Source organism: Syngnathoides biaculeatus, chromosome 9, assembly GCF_019802595.1.
Source record: "Syngnathoides biaculeatus isolate LvHL_M chromosome 9, ASM1980259v1, whole genome shotgun sequence".
In the NCBI taxonomy this organism is placed as follows: Eukaryota; Metazoa; Chordata; class Actinopteri; order Syngnathiformes; family Syngnathidae; genus Syngnathoides; species Syngnathoides biaculeatus.
In genome coordinates, this window is record NC_084648.1 from 29,161,846 (window position 1) to 29,184,132 (window position 22,287).

The following is a 22,287-nucleotide window of genomic DNA, read 5'->3' on the forward strand; positions in this document are numbered from 1 at the left end:
TGATGAAGAAGTTTTTATGGAATGTGTAAATGCTACTGGCTTCTTGTGACTGCATAAGACATCACACAGGTTTCCGAAGCAATGAGTGTTTATTGAACTCCAAGGACATGGAACATAGTGAGCGGCTACACATAGACTGCCGCAGCTAAATAACTAGAACATAGATATAGTGACCCAACCCATAACATCTAGGAGAGGTGTATGCCCTTACTCGGCATAGTGACAAACACCCAATAATCTCCAGAATGTTCTTTGGAAGAGATACGAACTGTAGGGGAGGAATTTTCTTATTTTTCTCATGTTCGAAAAACCTCCCATGCAGGTGTAATTCACCCACATATGTTCGAACCGCTGTGACGGTCTGAGCGTCGAATGCAACACAAGGAAGTGATTCGGCGAAGTTGACATGGAACTTCACACCCAATACACAGACTGGTAGGTGCCTCGAGAAATCTACATACACCTTGTTGAGGAAATAATCTAATTCAAACACATTTAAACATCTGAAGCTGCTTGCACACAACAGTGAGTTGTTTGTTGTTGTTGTACTAGTGACTGAGTCAGTGTAAAACAAAAATCAAAATCTTCGGTATAGTTCGGCATTTAAAAATTTAGCCCGTATTTTAAATAATGCACCTAACACTTGGGAGCACACACTGCCATAGGCGAATTGCAGGCGTCAACAGTACACTAACTTTATACAGTGTCCAAATTTCATCACCTCCTAAACATCACATGGATATGGATATTAGCTGACAAACAGTTTAATACGTATGTACTTACTTGCTATCGAAGCGAAGTGAACGCTGTACCGGGTTTTCGAAGCCAACCTCCATGAAATGCTTGGACCAGATTACTGTCCACTTTGATTTGTAAGTCCAATGCACCCGCTTTGTCTTCACAAACCTGGTCCATAACCTGCCTATCCGTTCATGTTTCAGCCATTCATATGAGATGACTCCGTCAGCGTTTGACGCAGAACAGCCGTATTGGACACACTTCCTCATTATCGTTGCTAGCTTTTTCATTCTCTGGCTAAATGTTGTCGTGACTTGACTTCACATTCCGGAGAGTACCGGAACTTGCCGAATCTAAGAGAGATTTCGACCAAAATCTTGCCACTGACTGTGACACTAATTTATTTCATTTCTGTTGTGTTGAGAATTTTTTAAATATATATTTTTTGAAATTTTAGCTACATTTCTATGATAGATACAATACATGAAATACATTTTCTCTGGATTAGTACTTTAACACAATGTTGAACATTAACAAATGAATAGGATTTTACATCTTGACTCTTATAAGGAATAGTTTCTATAAACAGAAATGTCTCTTGTTCTTTGTTCTTGTTACTTTGTTGTTCTTTGTTCTGAATGGACACAGTGGATCAGGTGTACAATGTTGGTCCAGGGTTCGATCCCGTGTGGAGTTTGCATGTTCTCCCCGTGCCTGTGTGTGTTTTCTCTGGGCACTCCAGTTTCCATCCACATCCCAAAAACATGCAACAGTAATTGGACACTCTATATTTGAAAAAAAAAAAAGTGGCACAGCTGTAAAGCATTGGCCTCACAGTTCTGAGGACCCAGGTTCAATTCTGGACCCGCCTGTGTGGAGTTTGCATGTTCTCCCCGTGCCTGCATGGAAATTCTCCTGGCACTCTGGGTTCCTCCCACATCCCAAAAACATGCAACATTAATTGGACCCTTTAAATTGCCCCTAGGTGTGATTGTGAGTGTGGCTGTTTGTCCCGGTGTGCCCTGCGATTGGCTGGCAACCAGTTCAGGGTCTACCCCGCCTACTGCCCCTTGACCGCTGGGAAAGGCTCTAGCACTCCCCGCAACCCTTGTGAGGATAAGCGGCTAAGAAAATGGATGGATGTGTGTTCTGAATATCGTGCCAGGGCAGCAGCAACTGCTGGAGAAAAATTCCTTGTGTGTTTTTACACACTTGGCCAATAAAGCTGATTCTGATTCTGAAGACTTGGATGAACTGCTAGTTAGTTTGTCAGTGTGAGAAAGAGGACACGATTTTTTTAATTACTCGCCTGTGGTCTCGGCACTCTGTAGGAGTTTTCTTATCATGGTGGTGTGTGACATTTACAATAAATCTGGCTGAGTAAAGGTGTGTGTGAGGAGGAAATAATATCCATAAGTATGATATTGCTATTTGGCTCTTTGATGTGTATGATGTGGCTCTTTGCCGCAACACGGTAAAAAAATGTAGCTCTTCATCTCCCCCGGTCTATACAAACTCCTTTTTATGACCATGAGCATTAATGGCGAGAAGGAAAGCAAGACTACGGGCCACCTCTTGCTCTCTACCCCAAGGAGAGGCCACAGCCAGTCAGTGATCACCCTCACGAGCCTACTCAGCCTAAATCCATATCGGCCAGGGGAAAATACTGAACAACAATCAATCCACACAATCTGGGAGGGTTTTTTTTTATACAGCATCGTTCAGTCAATTTAAACATGAGATGCCTAAAATGGGGCATTTACAGCAGGTGGGGCTCGATTGAAGCGTGTGTGTCGGTGGGAAGGCTAAACTCACAAGTGACATCCTTGGTGGGGGGAACGCACACAAAATTGCACCCATCAAGCATAACGATGCTGTGCTTTGTATGCTGTTATCTGGGAGTGCCTGAAAATAGAGAAGATCTGAGAAGGGGTTTCATCATAGGTCAACCTTGAAGATCATGCAACATCTGAGGATCTGTGATGCGAGAAAGCATGAGAAGAAAGATGCGAGGTGTCTGTCGTCCCCGAGGAGGGAGGACGCGGGGTCTCACGTTGCCATATGTCAGACTCTCGCCTCGCATGGTTCATTGCGGCAGCAGGATTGCGATGACAGAGGCGTCAACACGACATTTGCAAGAAAACAAAGACAAACCCTGAGATTTTACCTTCACTAAACACACTCACCAAAACACCATCTGTATTTTTCCCCGTACAAAGGTGAACAAAGAAACATTTTCTATTTCATGTTTTCGATGTTTTATTATTTTCCACAGTAATTACTTATTTTACATTTGTCAATTTTGTAACCAGTTAGAAAGGTTGTAATTTCATTGATTTACAGTGGAGTAAAACTACTGTGTTTCATCATTTATAAGATGGGCACATAGTTTAGTATTAAATCTCATTAGTTTGTAAAAGTAATGCTCCTGTTGTGCTGGGTAGTTGCATGACTGAAACTTGCTGTTGCTGTGCAAAGATTATTTCTGTTCATACGATTGGTTCAGCACAAACATGCATCCATCCATTTTGTCTGCCACTTATCCTCACTAGTGTCCCGGGAGTCCTGGAGGGTAGCCCAGGTATCTCAGCACAAACAGCCAAGACTTGTTTCAACAACAGAGTGACTATTAAAGAAAACAGTGTTTAAAGGTTTTCACACATTTGTTGCTATTTTTCCTTCTTTACACCTGATGACAAGTCTGCCATGTTGGTGTACAAAATCTGGCACATTATGTATTTTTTTACCACACGTGTAGCGACACATTGTGCTCGATTAAAGGTCAAAATAACACAATGTTCAGCTCCAAACACCATCACCTCTATATACCCAATGGCTGCTATTGATGGAAATCCAAAAGTCCAGTACAAAAAAGACAATGTAGCAACATTTTGTGGTTGTGCATATGATGACAAATAATTCAAACTATATCCGAAGTGTAATGTGTTTGCGTCTTCGTGTGTGCGTGTGTGTAGATTGCATAAAAGTGTGGCTAACAAGATGGAATTTTTAAAATAAATCTAAGTGATACTTTAATGTACACTTTGTAGTATCCCTACTATGCAGAATCTGCATTTGCATCATGTACATTTTAAAGTTCATGCTTTGCACATGTCTTTTTTATTTTAGTCTCTTTTTTTCCATCTATACAGTATGGCTTATTCTCTAGAGGGTTACGGGTGAGCTGGAGTCTATCCAAGCTCACTTTGGCCAACCAAAGTATAATTTAATGCCTTCAAAGAGAAACCGGAGTATCCATTGCACAAGCAATGTAGGGAAACATGCAAACTCCACACAATAGGGTCAGAGCTCGGAATAGAACTCCCAACCCTGGAACTGTGAGGCAAAAGTGGCGACAATTTATACACCATCCCAGCCGTCAGGGATCGTATGATGTTGAAAGTGAATAGAGTTAGACTATTTGGAACGGAGCGGAGAAGAAATATGTTGGGTCTGTGTCTAATTCAGGAGAAAGAAACAAACTACAAATGTATGGCATTGTATCAATTATAACCTGTATGTTTCAGAGGCTGGAGAAATTGACGACTGCAAAGAGAGCACGGAGAAATTTGGTAGGATTGGACTGATAGCAGAGTAGCAAGTGAGGCCAAAGACAGCCTGAAACTATACAGTACAGAGAAAGAATGGAAAGGAATGCTGGAAATGAACTGGAGAGTGTCACAGCTCCACCCAGTGGTTAATGATTTTCTGTTATGCGCTTAATAGAAAGCTCCACGTGGCTTTGAGTAAGACATTTTAACAAGACTACAATGACAGAAACAAGGTCTTTATGGACACCTTACACTTTATGCTTGGTATATCAGTTATACAATTGACTACTAAAAGCTCAGTCCTCCTTTTCAAAGTTGTCAGCTAACTCACAGCGATGAGAAAACTTTATTCAACATTATGTCTGCAAATAAGAGACAAATTGAGATGACATTGAATGGATGACAAGGACAATATTATGCAATCAGTCAATTGTTGCTGTGGCAGTAGGGTACTCTCGCATATTGTTTTAAGGGTGACTTTTAAACGGAGAAATCTCACAGGAGAAAGCCCTTTACTAAAAGTGTACAAACAATATTTTCATTTCCAACTTACTTGGGTTTCTACTACTAACTGACACTGTCTTTAAAGGTGATTATTTGTGGATCATGTACTTTTAACTGACATTATGCAAATTGTTGGGCCTCTGGACGTTCTGCTCACTCAAACTGAAAGACCAAGTAAATCTTTTTTTATCTGCTAATTTCACAAAATGTGTCGGATGAACTGTACGTCTGCTATTTTCAATGGCTGGACAACGCTGTCTGAAATACTGTCATGGTCTTGCCGGTCCAGCCCTGGCTGTGCGAGTGCCCGCGCGTTCGCGCTGATTGGGAGGCGCACACCTGCGCCTCATGCTGGCTGCTTGGCCCCGGTGTATATAGGACCATGGGGACGACTGGTCCGGCGCAAGATCGTTGCAACTCATACCCCGTTCCTGCACTCCCGTATCTCTGATCGACAACCCGTGTGTACCAACCACCGCCCGTTCTCCGACCGACCCCGTAAGCCTTACTCCCTTGATACTCCTGCCTGCTTTGATCGTTCTCCCGTGTACCGACTCCTGCCTGCCCGCTGACCTGCTCTCTACGCCCGACGTCCCGACTACCGCTGCTGCACATTCCCCGACCTTGGAATAATAATAGTTTTTCCCGAATTACACCTGCATCTCCAGACTCCTGCATTTGGGTCCTACCTCCGTTCCGATGGGTCGTGACAGAAAGATCTGGCCAAAGCAGGACCAAGCAGGAAAGACCCGGCGTTGCTGGGACCGACGGAAGGTAGCCCGACTGCCAGAGGACCAAGCCTGTCCGATTCTGGTAGGCTCCATGACGTTCTCCGCTTCAGTGTCACACGCTCCGTCGGCAAGCTATGAATACGTCGCGACCACGACCTGTCCAGCACCTCACATTCTTTTGGACTCTGATTTTTCGGACTACAAAGAGGATTGTGCTTTACATGCCCCCTGAGCTGACTATGACTCGGATTATTTCGACTAGGAATCTCTTCACCCAATCTTTAATCCCTGTCAGTTCGCTTCACTTCCCCGCGTTTCCAGCTCCCGAGCGTCTTCGCCCAGTAGGTCCGATTCCACCAATCCATTTGAGGGAACCCGCTTGGCCATCTACCCAGGACCTCCGCGTGGCGGCCAGAGGAGACGCTCAGGCCGGGTGCTCTCTTGTGCCTCCTGCTGCGTGGCAACAAAGACGCCGTCCTCGTCTACCCACTCCTCACCGGCAACGGTTAAACTGGCAGACCCGTAGCTGGTGGCGAAGCTTTCAGCAAAGAGGGAGGAAGGGCCACCAAATCACGAGGTGTTCTACCGCGAAATGCGGGCAGAGATAGAGTGGCAGAGCACCGAACTGGTGGTCCTCATGGCCCAGGTCTAGCAAGGATTAAAGAACGAGCTGAGCTACGCTGACGTCGCGACTGCTACTGACTCGCTGCTGACTCAGGTTCACGCTGCATAGGCTACGGATCCACGACCAAGCAGGTCCACGTAGTCCCGTGGTCCTGCCAGAGCGTCCGCAATGTGTGTTTTCCCAAAGAACAGGATTCAGAAAGGAGTTGCTGAGAGCTTAAGTTCAGAGGCTGGAGCGAATTGTGATAAAGGTGAGGCGAACTATTTTCTTCCAGTGAAGAGGAGGAGGACTTTATCATTTCGGTTGCTCCGTGCCGTGCCCAGGGATGATCCATTCATGCCCCCTAGTGTCTGGCAGTTTTCCTCCGGGACCCCTGACTATGAGCCAGTCGGTCTCAATCTGAAGGAGCCGACTCTCATTCCGGAACAAACGCCCAGTTCTGTAGTGCCAAGGCGAACACCAAGGGAGCAACAACGCCACGTTGTGCCACCTGTGGGTGTTCAGGAGCCACTCTCCAAGTCCCACGTTGCTGTCCAGGAGTTGGCAGTGCTGCCGCCCCCTCACGTTTCCGTCCAAGAGGTGGTGATGGCTCTACACCCGCCTCACGTACCCATCCAGGAGGTGTCGATGGCGCCACAGCCGCCTCACGTTCCTGTCCACCAGACGGCGGCGAGGGTTCCCCAGTCACCTCGCGTTGCTGTCCAGGAGGTGGCAACGGTTCCACAGTCGCCTCACGCCTCCGTCCAGGAGGTGGCGAGGGCGCCGCAGCCGCTTCACGTTCCTGTCCAGCAGACTGTGGCGAGGGCTCCCAGCCACCTCACGTTCCTGTCCAGCAGATGGCGGGGAGGGCCCCCCAGCCTCCTCACGTTCCTGTCCAGCAGACGGCGGCGAGGGCTCCCCAGCCGCCTCACGTTGCTGTCCAGCAGACGGCGGTGAGGGTTCCCCAGCCGCCTCACGTTGCTGTCCAGGAGGTGGTGACAGCTCCGCACCCGCCTCTCGTCCCTGTCCAGGAGTACCGGTGGCAACCGTTCCGGGGCTGTTCAACGCTCCTACTTCGTCGGCGACCGGCCCGAGGCCACCTCACGCTCCTGCTTCGATGGCGACCGGTCCACGGTCGCCCCCCGTTGCTGCTTCAACCGTGACTGGCTCTCTGCATTTTGGTCCTACCTCCATTCCGATGAGTTGTGACAAATACTACATCTAGGTCAAAAGGTAAGTAGAGCAAGATTTGGTTTTGCTGGTGCAGATTTGTTATGTCCCTGGCTTCCAGTCCTGGCTGGGCGTGACCAGCTGATTGGGAGGCGCACACTTGCGCCTCATACAATCTGATGAACCCCTGTATATATAGGACCCCGGGGACGAGTGGTCCTTTGCCAGATCGTCGCATCTCATGCCCCGTTCCAGCACTCCCGTATCTCTGATCGTGAACCTGTGTGCACCGACCTCCGCCTGTTCTCCAACCGACCCCGTAAGCCTGATTCCTTTGACACTTCTGCCTTTGACACTTTTGCCTCCTTTAATCGATCTCCTGTGTACCGACCCTTGCCTGTCCCCTGACCACCCTTGTAAGCCTGCCACTACAAGTACTTCTGCTCTTGGACTGACATGCTGGTAACCGACCTCAGCACAAATAAAGACCTCCTCTGTACTGCCTGCTTGCCTCCTGAGTCGTGCATTTGGGTCCGCCCTTGACCCTCGATCGTGACAAGATTAGTGTTGGGTACGTATTGTAACAGCTTTAAAAATCCGATAAGGGTTTTGCACTTTGTTGCGCTTTAAGGTTGGGAGTGTGATGCAGAGTGGTGGAGGACTGGTATTTTTGGATGGCAATATGTCTGCTGGATGCACCACATCCATGGATCTGTGTACCTATTGATAAGTGTCATTCAGTAGTACTGACTCCATAAGGGAAAATGCAATCGTCTCTAGTGGTGGTTTATGTGCACTTCACAGTCCACACTCGCATTTTAAAACTTGTTGGTCAGCAGCTCCCCACCCCTGCAGCTAATCATCATGGTAACAAAACTGTATTTGGTGTTGGCCCAGAACTACAAGGGTTGGAGCAATAGTCACTCACTTGATTCAGACTTGGTGGCCCAAACCAGCTAACTTTAGCAAAAAAGAATAGGGCGTGGAAAGTATACTGCAATTCTTGATCCTTTTTGTATACTACATACACATTATACAGATACCTGGGAAGTGTTAAAAGTTGTAAAAAAAGTAAATGTTTAATACACAAGTATTACAAAACCTACTTTAGGACACCCTGTCTATCTCCTTGGCTCATGCCAATAGGAAAAATAACTGCATTTCCCCGAACAGAATACTACATTTCAGAGCTTATTTTGAGTGCCTCCCATGGCTTCATCAAATATGTCAGTCACAAAGTTCTTGTGCTTACTTGTGAAAAAAAAAACACAAAGAAAAGAAAAGATAATACAGCAGAGTCCTCAGAATAGCTGGAAGATACTTGTGTATAATGCAGTCATTACAAATGCAGCTGTGCAGAAGATTGTGATCAGAAGAAGAACTACCAGGAAAATTTGGAATAGAAGCTGATTATCTTCTATTATTTCACAACAATGATGTGATTGAGAAGATACAGCTTTGTCCATTTAATGGATGCCCACAGAAAAACGAGCAACATTCTTACAAATGTGAAAACATGCACGTCGCAGCATTAAGACCCTGATTAAGGTCGATCTGGACCATCGGTACTGGAAATAATGTACATTTATGTATTCTTTGCCACAGCGAGCACAATGAGAGTAGTTTACCGTCCTTAGCACATCAGCTCGCAGACAGAACATCTAGGTTTGACTCATAACGTCACTGTGAGGGGTTTGCTGGTCTTTCCATGGCTGTGTGGATTTGATCTGGATTCTCCAGTCTCCTTCCACATTCCAAAAATATGTACGTTACATTTAGTGGAGTCTTTAAATGGCCTATGGATAATGAATATGATGATTAATAAAGGCTTGTTTATATGTACCCTAATTTTGATTGGCAACTGGTCCAGAGTTAATGAGTCCGGTTTGGATCAATGGCATATCCCTCTGAACCTGAACGTATAAAAATAGGTTGGGCATCACGATGTCAAATTACATTAATCACCTCTCAAGACTGGTGGACGTACAGAGGCAGGATTACTGTGTGTGGCTTTGAGAAGAGCCTCTTCTTAATAAACACTACTAACTTTATGGTTCACATTCCATATTGTAAGAGGGAGACAGGAAAGAGACATGTATGTACCGGTCTCCTACATCAAAACAAGATCATCACATACATATTTTTACATTTGCCATCACCAGCACTCACCTGTGGTGGCGTCACAAAACATACAATACCAAACAGTTGTGACTTTAATATAGATTCTTAATGAGATGAAGTATTGCACATGATGCTGATTACATGACATGTTTGCAAAAATCTTTGTCTGAAGATAAATTAAAAAAATTTTAACACTCTGAAACCTATGTTTTAATCGGAGTGAAGATGTAGCATTAAATAGTTTCAAGTTTACTAACTAATTTCTGTAGTTAGTTAGCTAGCTACCGTATGTCTACACCTTGAAAATACATCTTGCTTTTGGATAGTTTGCTGCTTTGGAGTGCCTCATCGTGAGCTGTGAATCTTTGCATGTCACAGTGAGAAAGGCAAAAGAACAATTTGACAGCCAGCGTGTGGACTGGGGCTCTGGGCTAGCATGACTGCTTTTAAAGTGCCTCGTTGTCAGGTGTGAGTGCACGCACATCACATGGAGCAAGGCGTCAGCACCAAGAGGGGAAAAGAAGAGGGGGTAAATAAGTCTTAAGTGACAGCCAGTGTGTGGACCAGGACTTCAGGCTGGCGTAGCCACTTTAGAGCACGTCATTGCATGGAAAAGCTCCTATTTGAACTTAAGGAGGCTTTAACCGAAGACCTCAAACATATAAGAGAGATGGCACTGTTGGATTCATGACGCAGGAGCAGACCCAATGGCAGAAATGAGTAAAGCAAGTAACTATATCGGGTGTTTATTTGTTTGCAACAAGCAAACGAGATTGCTACCGATGTTTAGTCTCAGCCAGACAAGGGAATCCATGGGCTGGTGGATGTGCAGGGCAAAGTAGGTGTGAAGATTCTGGGTGAGAAGAAAAAAGGTCCATCAAAATCTTTACTTATGTCGTGTGACTTCATGAGTTAGATGCAACTGACAGTATGACTACTCGAGACGATCTGGCAAACGATATGGCTTTCAGGACTTGCTTAAGTGCACCGTCGATAATGATGAATTGTAGCTCGCCCTAGCTTCGTGTCGTCTCTCCACTCCTGCACATAGACAAAGCTCTTCAAGGGATATTCGAACATTCAAATTAGGTTCCAGTATTTTAGCACTGAATGCAATGTATAAGTAATGCAAAAGCATACAAATCAATACCCACTTCATGGCTAACAGATACAGTATTTAGGTTATGCAAATGTTGAAAGCAATATGATGGAAGGATGTATTAATGGAAAATAGATGCAGCTGTTCTTTTTATGCAACACTTGAGGGACAATATTGCTGTGGTTGTGGATGAGATGTCCTATATGATTATTACATGTGAAATATAATGCCAATATCTGTCCAATGCAGCGTGCATAGAGCTACAGACTACGTCTGGTAACTTTACATTCACAAGGATGAAAGGGTGATGTGTTTCATAAATATACATTAATGGGTTATTCTTTTTTTCATGGCATTGGGATCCCTCCTCTTTCTTTCTTTGACGTATATTACTACGTGTGACAGATAGCTGACTGAAAAGTGAAACCAAGGACTTGCAGACACTTTGTGAATATGGACTGCAAGGGACAAGCTGCTAAAGATATTGCAGTGACCAAAGTGGATCTGGCATATTTGACATTGCTGTGATAAGAAGTATGCCTACTAGACAGGAGCTACAAATCCAATCTGTCTTTGCTTCCATTTTCTAAAAGAGTGAGATATTTTTGCCGACACAAATCTCTTTGGTCTGCTGGGTCAAATATTCCATTTTCGATGTACTGGTCTCACGCGTCTAATTTAACGACTACTGTGAGTTTGTTCTGCAAGCAGCTCATGATCATAGCAACATATGCAAGTTTGTCAATGTAAAATACCATCCATGGTTGGCTAGGCAACAGAGACTTGGAGTATGCACTTTACGCACCGCGGGGGGAGTTTACTAGCAGTGAAGAAAAATGCTGAAAAGGCTAAGGACAAACGCTAGGCACATATATGCAAACAACCATTCTTGCTCACATTCACACCTACGGGCAATTTAGTTTTCAGCTAACCTACCATGCACGTTATTGGAGTGGGAGGAAAAAAAATAAAATAAAACACGTGCAAGCACTGTGGTGTGCTTAGTTGTAAGTAAAACTACATGACTAATTTTAGCCAATCTGCCAACATGCATTGGGCCAGGATGGCAGTCAATTCTCTGGAGGTCAAAGAGTCGGTGCCTAATGCAGACTACAAACTTGGCAGCAGTGGGGCTAATTACGGCTGCTTACGGAAAATGGACTTGGCTATGGTAGACCAGGATATGCTTACTCCAAGGAACATTTTATGTCAAGAAGTAGCCAGAAAGAAGAAAAAAGGAGATAATGGACAAAGTCTTATTTTTAGGGCGCTCAACCTCCGACCGCTAAAGGAAAGAATGGTGAAGTTGGTTTCAGTATTAACACGTATTGCCAATTACTCACTTCAATTACCACTTACTCACTCCATCTATCCATTTTCTTAGCCGCTTATCCTCACGAGGGTCACGAGAGTGCTGGAGCCTATCCCAGCTGTCAACGGGCAAGAGGCAGGGTACAGGACACCTTGAACTGGTCGCCAGCCAATCGCAGGGCACATCGAGACAAACTTCCGCACTCACAATCACACGTAGGGGCAATTTAGAGTGTCCAATTAATGTTGCATGTTTTTCAGATGTGGGAGGAAACTGGAGTGCCTGGAGAAAACCTGCTCAGGGAGGGGGACAACAACCAGTTCAGGGTGGATCCCGCCTCCTGCCTAGTGATAGCTGGGATAGGCTCCAGCACTCCCGTGACCCTTGTGAGGATAAGCGCCTCAGAGATTGGATAGATGGACATACATTGCTATTTGCCATCTCTTGTCTCTCATATCCTCTGCCTGTCCCTTAAAACCCTTTTTGTCTATGTCATCTTGAACTACATCATCTTGGACTAATTGATAACTACAATAATTGTAGTGATTGGCTATCATTGCCAAACCGCAATAACACAATAAATAAAAAACCGTTAGTTAACTAATTAGTTGTAGCTCTCAGCTCTCTAAGAATTGGGTTAAAGGATAAAAATCTAGAATCTCAACATTCAAGGGAGTGTGACACAGACACATTTTTGAAATATCATGTACAGTATAGGATACTCTCAATTCCCACACCACCCTTCAGTGATCATTAGTCCACCAGAGCGTCTGACAGCTCATTCCAACCACGCAAATTCTGTGATACATCTTTGCTGCTGTTTGCTGCCTGCATGTTTGCTTACTCAAGCTCAGACCTGACGTTCTGATAAGCAGCTAAAAAAGAACCCATGGCGGGAGATGGAAAGTAAAAACAGCTTCAGAAATTGGGAATTTATCGGCATTGTTAAAGACTTTGCAGTTCAGGATGGGAATGGCTGAACAAGGAGAATGGCCAAGGTAAAAGAAAATGTCTGATATAATAGGATAGAGAAGTAGGAGGTATTTTCAGTGTCATTACAGTGATTAATGGTGAGAGACGGGAATTTCGGTATATCAGTGGAGTCATGGGGACATCATAAAGACTCACAATGCCCTCTGAAAATGTAGGCTTCTGAGAGCAGAGAATCAGTCCACATAAAAATCATTGTTTCCCACTCAGACATTTGTCCTTTAATCACTTAAACATTAACCACATTTTATAGTAAGACTGCATCCCGCTGGTATTCATTCAGATCCAAAACTGAGTACAATTTAAGCTGGTGTCGGAAATATGGATCCATTTCTGATACTTTGTCCAAATGCAAATGGGGCTTGATTTAGAAATGGTTTGCATGTGAAAATACGGACACAGTGCATGGACATCAGCTCTGCATTCACCACCATAATACCGAAATTCACTCCTCCAAGCTTCTTCAGCTCAGCATCTCACTTGTCATCTGCTCATGGATTTATAGCTTTCTGACAGGCAGGACACAAGGGGTAAGGATGGGAGACACCATCTCATCTACACGCACCTCTAGAACCTGTGCCCACCAAGGTTGTTTCCTCTCTTCACTGCTCTTCTCTTTCTACATATAGTCTTCTTCTTTTTCTTCATTTCCTTTCAGCTTGTCCCGTTAGGGGTTGCCACAGTGTGTCATCTTTTTCCATCCGAGCCTATATCGTGCATCCTCCTCTCTAACTCCCACTGTCCTCATGTCCTCCCTCACAACATCCATCAACCTTTTCTTTGGTCTTCCTCTCGCTCTTTTGCCTGGCAGCTTGGTCTTCAGCACCCTTCTACCAATATACCCACTGCCTCGCCTCTGAACATGTCCAAACCATCTAAGTCTGCTCTCTCCAACCTTGTCTCCAAAACATCCATCTTTGGCTGTCCCTCTAATGAGCTAATTTCTAATCCTATCTGACCTGTTCACTCCAAGCAAAAATCTCAGCATCTTCATTTATGCTACCTCCAATTGTGCTTCCTGTTCAGTGTCTTCAGTGTCACCATCTCTAATCTGTACATCATGGCCAGCCTTACCACTGTTTTATAAACTTTGAACACATAGAACACCAGACAGCTTCCATCTACTGTTCCACTAGCACTTGGACCCATTTCTTCACTTCCTTACCAGACTCTCCATTGCTCTGTATTGTTGACCCAAATTATTTGAAGTCGTCCACCCTTGCTATGTCTTCTCCCTGGAGCTTCACCCTTCCTCCTCCGCTTCTCACATTCATGCACATATATATCCTCTCCTTTCCAGTGCATGCCTCCATCTTTCTAATTTTTTCTCCGCCTGCTCCCTGCTTTCACAGCAGATCGCAATATCCTCTGTTCTGCTGCCCTCATACATGTCCTGTACGATTATAACATATTTTCTCCACCAAGTCCACCACTATCTGATCCTCAAAGTTCCTTTGCTGAATGCCGTACTTACCCATTACTTCTTCATCGCCCGTGTTTCCTTTGAAAACATGTCCAATGACATCTGCACCAATCACAACTCTCTCTCTCTCTCTCTGGGATGTTCAGGACTACTTTGTCTAGTTCCTTCCCGGATTTAGCTTTCAACTCAAGGTCACATCCTACCTGTCGACTGTAGCCGCTAATCACATGATACACAATACCCTCAATTTCAAATTTCAGCCTCATCACTCGATCTGATTCTCTTTTCACCTCCAAGACATTCTTAGCCAGCTCTTCCTTTAAAATAACCCCTACTCCATTTCTCTCCTCATCTACTCCATGGTAAAATAATTTAAACCCTGCTCGTAAGCTTATAGCCTTACTCCCTTTCCACTTGTTCTCTTGTTTGCACAATACATCAACCTTTCTCCTAATCATCATGTCAACCAACTCCTGAGCTTTTCCTGTCATCGTCCCAACATTCAAAGTCCCTACACACAGTTGTAGTGTCTGAGCATTCCTCTTCTTCTTCTGCTGACTAAGGTGCTTTCCTGCTCTTTTTTGTCTTCGGCATACATTATCTGAATTCCTACCTACGCCCTGCAGATCAACAGTGCCGGGGGCAGGCGTAGTTAGTCCGGGCCACGACCTATCCATTATGGAAATTGTTTGATGAACGCTCATATATGTTTGGCACAGTTTTACGCCAGATCCCCTTCCTGCCGTAACCCTCTGCATTTATCTGGGCTTGGGACTGGCCTTCAGGACGCACAGGAATTGTGCCCCCCTGCAGATAGTCTTTCTACATATGGTAATGCTCCTCAACGCACCCAGCTGTCAAACTCCTGACATTTTAAAAGTAGATGACACCACAGTCATTGGACTCATCAAAGATGGCATATAGACCGAAAGTGGAGAGGCCAGAGGTGTGGTGCGGCTGACACAACCCAGAGCTGAATTGGTTCAAGACTATCGAGATGACCATGGACTTCAGTAGACATCCTTCCAAACAGTCCAACTGTCTTTTATTAAGCGTTGAGAGCTTCAAGCTCCCGGGAATTACAGTATCTGTTTCTCGTCTCTGTCTCAGTCCAATTATACATTATTTGTGCACTCACTGTCATATTCTCACAATCCTGGATTTATTTCATATTTGCTGTTGACCAATACTAGCAACTCATGTGGTTGAGAAGTATCTGAACCATTTGTACTGATTAAATTGCATATATTTCTTCATTGCACAATGGTCACTGCTTCCAGACTATTGTTTTATTATGCATTTCAGATTGCTTTAATTGCTACCGGAGTCAACATTTTGTATAAATGTAAAAAAAAAATGTACTGGCATTATCAGAGTACTAATAACTTTTATTGCCCATTGACTGTGGGTTTATGTTTTTGTCTCAAAATTATTCTGTCAATTGACTGTTGTCAAACTAGAACACCTCCAACTACTGTTTTTGATATCCATTCAATCATCCATCCATCCATTTTCTGAGCCGCTTATCCTCACAAGGGTCACAGAAGGACTCATACCAATCCCAGCTATCAACGGGCTGGAGGCGGGGTCCACCCTTAACTGGTTGCCAGCCATTACCTGGGCACATGAAAACAAACAACAGTTGCACTCACAATCGGTCAAACGGTCAACAGCTGCTCCACCGTGCTGCTTGTTTTTGATACTTGGCAAATAAAATTGATTCTAATTCTGAAATTAGATTGCACACTCAAAATAGTGCAGAAGCTGATCTACAAACCTGGGATGACCAGGACTGAGCCTGCAAATTGCTAAGTAGGTCCCTCTTTGAGTTGAGGAAGGGAGTATTATGTAAATAGACAAATTTAGCGGATGCAATATGATTTAGCAAACCTGAGACAAATTGCACTAGTTTACTTTGCCTCTTTGAAACAGTGCAAATGTAGCACATGCAAAATGAGCGTCGGCACAGAGAACTTTTCTCCTTTTGCAAATATTCTTGAAATGCCGACAAAAATTATTGAGACACATTATCGGCTTAGCAAAACAATTTTAGAGTTTATGATTCATCAAAGGGGAGACTAGAAACCCAGTTGAACTTTATTTTTCCAGGTCCACTGTCCCGAGTTTTAAACCCAGTGTTACACAGGATGGTCACATAGCAATACATCCATTTTTCATGCATTCAAAGCGGGTTGCATATAAAAAAACAAAACATGGCTTGTAGTTGCTGGATTTCCCCCAAATATTTGTAGTGATCAATTTACTTTCCTTAAATTGGTAATATGTTTACATCTTCTTTCGGTGCAAAACCACTCTTCAAAACCCTCTTTTAAATACAGAACACAAGTAATCAGGATGTTTCATGTGCAAAACCATTACCATGAAAACGGCCGCTCGAGCTGTAGTCCGCCTCGCGTTTAATTCCCTCATAAAGTGACCTTCCCTTACAGATAAGCTTGATCATCTCATGAAAACTCACTGCTTGTCTAAAACACTGCTTGAACTCACCACAATGGAAAGAAAAAAAAAACTGCTGTTCTGATGTAGTTTGCTTGTAAGCTGTAAAGTGTTGTCCCTCATACCCACTGGATAATTTTACAGACCCTTGCCAATTGTTCCATAAGCTGAGGAAATGACACACACCTTCCACACAAAAAGCACAATCTGGGCCAGGTGCTGGCACATCTGTGTTGTTTTCCGAATTGGTTACCGGGCCCCCCAAACCGTCCCACTGAAATTAGTCAGTTATTCATTTTCTGTACAGCTTATCCTCACATACATCACGTGTGCTGGAGCCTGTCCCAGCTGAATCTGGGCGAGAAATGGGGTCCACCCTAAACTGGTTGTCAGCCAATCATACAGCACATATAAACAAACAACAGCTCACACTCGAAATTTAAACCTACAGGCAATCTTGAGTCATCAATTCATCTACCATGCATATTTTGAGGCAGGAAAGTTGTAGAACATCCAAACCCCCCACAGGGGAGGCCAGATATGAACTGGGATCCAGATATGCCAACCAGTCATCCATTGTGCAGCTTGCACAAATTACTTAAATATTGTCATTAACAATGAATAATATTCATCTATGTGAAGCCATTAGTCTTGTTGCGTTTTCAAAATAATTGTCTAATAATTGATCTACCAGGTAAGGAAACATGTATCTATATGCAAGACTTTAAAGGGTCTGGAAAACTTAACTTAAGTAGATATGAGACAACAATTACCCTAATAGTTGGAATCTTCCACTTAAACTATATGAGCACAGAATTCTGTATTTTTCTGCCTTTTCTGGTGAGTTCAACAAAACAAAGCATTTCAGACAAGCATAGTTTATTATGATTACAGAGCCATTTGTATCCATAAGGGAAGGCCACTTTAACGGAGAATTTTAAGGGACAGGAATGCATTAACATAATGATGGTTTTGCACACAAAACATCTTTAGAACTTGTGTCCCATATTTCAAGAAGACTTTTGCGTTCTGGGTTGCTCTTCGAGGGAACTGTAAGTGTGGAAGAGGCATACCAACGTATGCTAGACTTGTAGAAAATAAATGGATTCTTCCAGGAATTTTGGGGAAGCCACCAGCTGTACAAAAAGCCCTGAACTTGTTCCAGGTGCATGGCATTCATCCTGTGTAGCATTACATTTAAAACTTGTGATAGTACCCTGGGAAAACTGGAAAGGCAAGCACCAATTGTCACCATCTACTGGAATGACGCTTCAGGTTATTCAGATTCAGATTTTAAAGGGACTCTGTCGTTGTTGATGTGGCATGACTCTTCTTATGAGTGCCTCTAAGTCAGCCCTTTGATCATCTAGAAGCACTGAAATTGCTTTGCTCAATCGACATTGTATCATGACCATATATGTTAACATTTTAAAAATATTTACACAAGTAGAAAAGTCGTCCTGCCCCTCCCCTTTTGCCAGCTCTACACTGGCACTGCTTTGGGCTTGTTTGTTTCTGCCTTGCAGACACCTTAATTAAAGACGTAAAACTCATCTCAGGTTTCATAAATCAGATAAAATTCATCTGTTTGCATATATTCCTCCTGCAATGCACAGAAGGTAATTCTCATAATTTTGGCTCTTTGGCATATGCCTAGGCATGCCCGGTTTGTGGATCAGCTTCTCCACCTTTAAGTGCTAAATCAAGTTAACTAAACACGCAACATGCCCATCAAGAGCGTGTGCAATCTGTTAGGACAAACACATTATTTAGCACTAGTTACTTGAGATCTTAGTCATCATTATGTGTGTACGGTTACAAAGAAAATGAATGAAAAAAAAATGCTATAGGAACGGTACCCCTACACAATCTAATGAGAATATGTTTGGAATTTTAGAACATTAACCGAAAACAGACGTTTCTTAATTAGAAGCAAATCATGAAAGATGATTCTAGTGGGGCCTTTTGCACTATAGTGACTCACACAACAAGAAATACTTCTGAAAAATAAATCAGATGTCCTCCACAAGTAATTAAGGAAAAATTTGAATTTTTGCAGCTCAGTGGTTAGAGCATTGGTTTGGTAATCCAGGGGTCGTGAATTCATATCCCACTAGGGCCTCCACTTCCCGAGAGGGGTTGCGTCAGGAAGGCCATCCGGCGTAAAACTGTGCCAAACAAATATGAGCGTTCATCTGAGATGTCACGCTGTGGCAACCCATAACGGTACAAGCCGAAAGAAACTTACTTACTATCAAATATTACACATGAAAAGACTACCTTGTCCTTTGCAGAGATAAAGATCACAAGTGAGTAATACGCATTTGGTCGAACAACAGGAGGCCATTTTAGGCTCTTCTTCAACAATAAATCTTGAGAAAAGAAAACGATCCTTAAACTGTGTCCCCTGCGGAGATGATGTTGGATGGATTCTTTGTCAACATATTGGGACTGATGTACAACTCTGTCAAAACACGATAAAATTGATCGGAATGGAATGTCACACAAGCATAAAGCCTAGAATTTGGTTTGGTGTGGCCTCAGCATATGAAACAGGTTTTGTGATATTCATTTTGTTTACGACAGACCATAACCACATCATTCAGGAATTTTACCAGGAAGTGCATGGTAAAAACAAGTTTTCCAGTGGGTCATTCTTGCTACAATTTTAGTGTAATCTTTAACTTCTCTCTGGCAATATTGTTACACAAGTCATTTCAAAATAGTAACAACCTCAGTATTGTTTACCATAAATGTCATTTTCAGAGCTGCTTTAGTGTAAGAAATTATCTATTACACATAACACATTTAACTGCATTAATTAAAAAATCAAAAGTGTAGAATTTGCATTCTGGTTTGAATAAGACAAAATGAATATATATCAATGTAACTTAATTTACTGCAAAGTCATTTATAGTGACTCGTTATTCAATTGAAATTGGTGTACAGTCATACTGGATGTCTTTTCAAACTTTTTTTGAAACAAGCAATTTTACATGTCTGAGAGCTCTTTATTGTGTCTCGTCCTTGTACGAAACGGCCCAGACAGAAATATTTCACTTGGTATGATGCTTGGCAGGTTGTATAAGCAAAAGATGGGTATATGCCACACTCTGCTAAAATTAATCTATCCTTGATCATTGTCCCATAGTTGAGTACCACAAGACGTGTGTGCCTTCCCGGTTTGCTTTTCGCTCATGACAGGAGACATAAAAAGCGATTTGTTTCAAACACATGGATCCTATGTCTTAAATCCTACATGTAAGTGTCGGAATTGCCATTCCAGAAAGAAGAGTGCAAGCTTACTGACAAGATATAGTTTATTAAAGGAGGCAAGACTGGCTGTTCAGGGTGTGACAGCAATCCAAATGGGGGCTTGGTTAAAGACGATTTGTGATCACGCGTGGGTAAATGTTCAGTAAAGGTGCTTCTTAACAGTGTGAGAAGATAAGGTATGGAAGGATTATAAGGACACTCGTATTTCACCTTGGATTAGCTGCAGGTATGAAACGGAAAATTGCAACGACCCCACATTAAAGCTCTGTGTGGTGGTTATTTGGTCATTTACACGATGTGGCGAGAACAGTTACTCAACAGACAGCCTTGCAACCTGAATTCGCCGTGGCACAGAAATTTAATTTTATAAATGCATCTTGCCATACTTCAGGATGATACAACAGTGAAATGTCTCATCAGTTAACAACCTTTGTGGAGATGGATACAAGAGCTACAAACAGGATTCAGACACCCCAAATGCATCAACAGGTACACATTTCCTTGTCATCCTCCAGCTTTGATCCTTAAAATCTACAACTACAGTATTTCCCTGTAAAATTCCAACTTCTTTCTTTGCTGTATGGCTTGAACACAGAATATCAGAATTGGTGCCATTGAAGGAGGCAATGTGGAGAGAAAGAAAAAGGGAAGAGGAGGTAGAGAGGCTATCTGCAGATGAAAATTGATTTATTGTGGCTCTGATGAGGAGCGGCAAGCCAGGAGACAGCGGGTGTCCTCCAGGCCCTTATTGCACCACTATAAATGAAAAGGAACCCCCACCCCACTCCTTTTGTAAGTGATACTGAGACCGCCATAAACACTTCAGCTCTCAGTCTAGAAATGTATGCAGCCACGTTTCCAATCCCCACATACCGTCCCAAATGCGTTCATAGCACTGACATACTCCCCATTCATATTTCTAAAGATTCTTGGAAATCTCTCGTCTGCAAACCAATATACAAAGATTAAAAAAAAACATTCACATTCACCTCCATCTTTGATCTTTGGTGAAGGAAAAAAAAAGCACAACATGACCTTTTCGCTGAGTGTTTAGCACCCCCACTGTGTGGCATTTAATCATACGCACCAAGGAAACCACTTACAGTTTAAGCCTCTATGGAAGTGTTTATGGCCCATTTGAATGAGACACAATTTGAATTGAGGTAAATCAGTTTTGCTACGTGCACAGTGAATATCTGTGCAGCATAAAACAAAATCACTTCTTCATTGTTGGTTCCCGCTGTACAAGCTGAAGCACCATATGAAACAAATCCACTTCTAAAACTCTTATGTGGGCCTTAAGCTTCGACAACAGAGGACTTGTGGGACACACTCCGGTGGCTTAAGGCAAAAAGTGTTGAAACAGGCTGAGGTTGCACAGCATGTTGTAGTTCTCACTTCTAAAAGCTACCTGTGATGCCAAAGACTTGTGCAAAGTCTTGGAAACCTACAGCAGAAAACAGTAACTAGAATGGAAAACGAGATGAAGTATTACCTCAATAAGAGCTTAAAAAGCAGATTCAAGATTTAAAAAAGGGATTTGATAACTTAGCAGTGGGTATGCATGATTTAAGGGCAAGTTTAACATCCTATTTAATCTTAGAGACAAAAAAAAAATTGAGCATTTAACGCAGCTTGGACTTATTCTGCCTGAAACGGGAAAAGCCAGCTTTCCTGAAGGTCAGGCAGGTAATTAACCTCAAATGCTGCTGACTTTTGTGTCTGCTTGTCTGTGGTCAGTAAATAAAAAGCCCTGGGTAAAAAAAGCTTTATCAAAATACTCTCACAGTTTGTCCCGTTGCATAGCAAGGCATTATATCTGATCCACCAAGAGCCTGTCAGGATTTATTAGTTGCTATCATTGCTCGTCCACTGCAGGTGTCGGCGCTTGCAGGGCAGAAAAAAAAAAAGCAAGATGAGAAGTCAGACTGACAGCTGGTGGTCAACAAAAGGCCTTTTATACAGAATGTGCTCAAAACATCCCAAGGCTCCTGTCTTCAGTAGCCTTGTGATATTGATTGAATACAACTGCTTTATTTCAACCATTAAAACCAAGACAAAAAAAATGTTATTTTCATACTTTTGACAAAATGCAATGACCGTTATGTCTGAAAAGAAATTTCAGGATTTGCAACATGTTTTCGGAAGATGCCAATTAGATTTTTGACAAGGGGTCGATATGTTCTTCGGATGACCATTAATTTTAAACTTACATTTCTCAGCCTATATTTTAAGAAGGTACCCAAATTGCTCTTGAAAATTAGGACACAACAAATAACGTATTGCAACTAACTGAAGATCCTGTTGACAA

The 22,287-nt window shown here is 43.1% G+C and overlaps 1 long non-coding RNA gene across 1 annotated transcript; it reads left to right on the forward strand.

The window, feature by feature from the left end:
- The first annotated feature begins 212 nt into the window (after positions 1-212).
- LOC133506686 (uncharacterized) lies at positions 213-20,744 on the forward strand. The gene is made up of 3 exons (XR_009796577.1): positions 213-435; positions 20,368-20,465; positions 20,572-20,744. It is a non-coding gene; the product is annotated as an uncharacterized LOC133506686 (long non-coding RNA).
- The last annotated feature ends 1,543 nt before the right edge of the window (positions 20,745-22,287 follow it).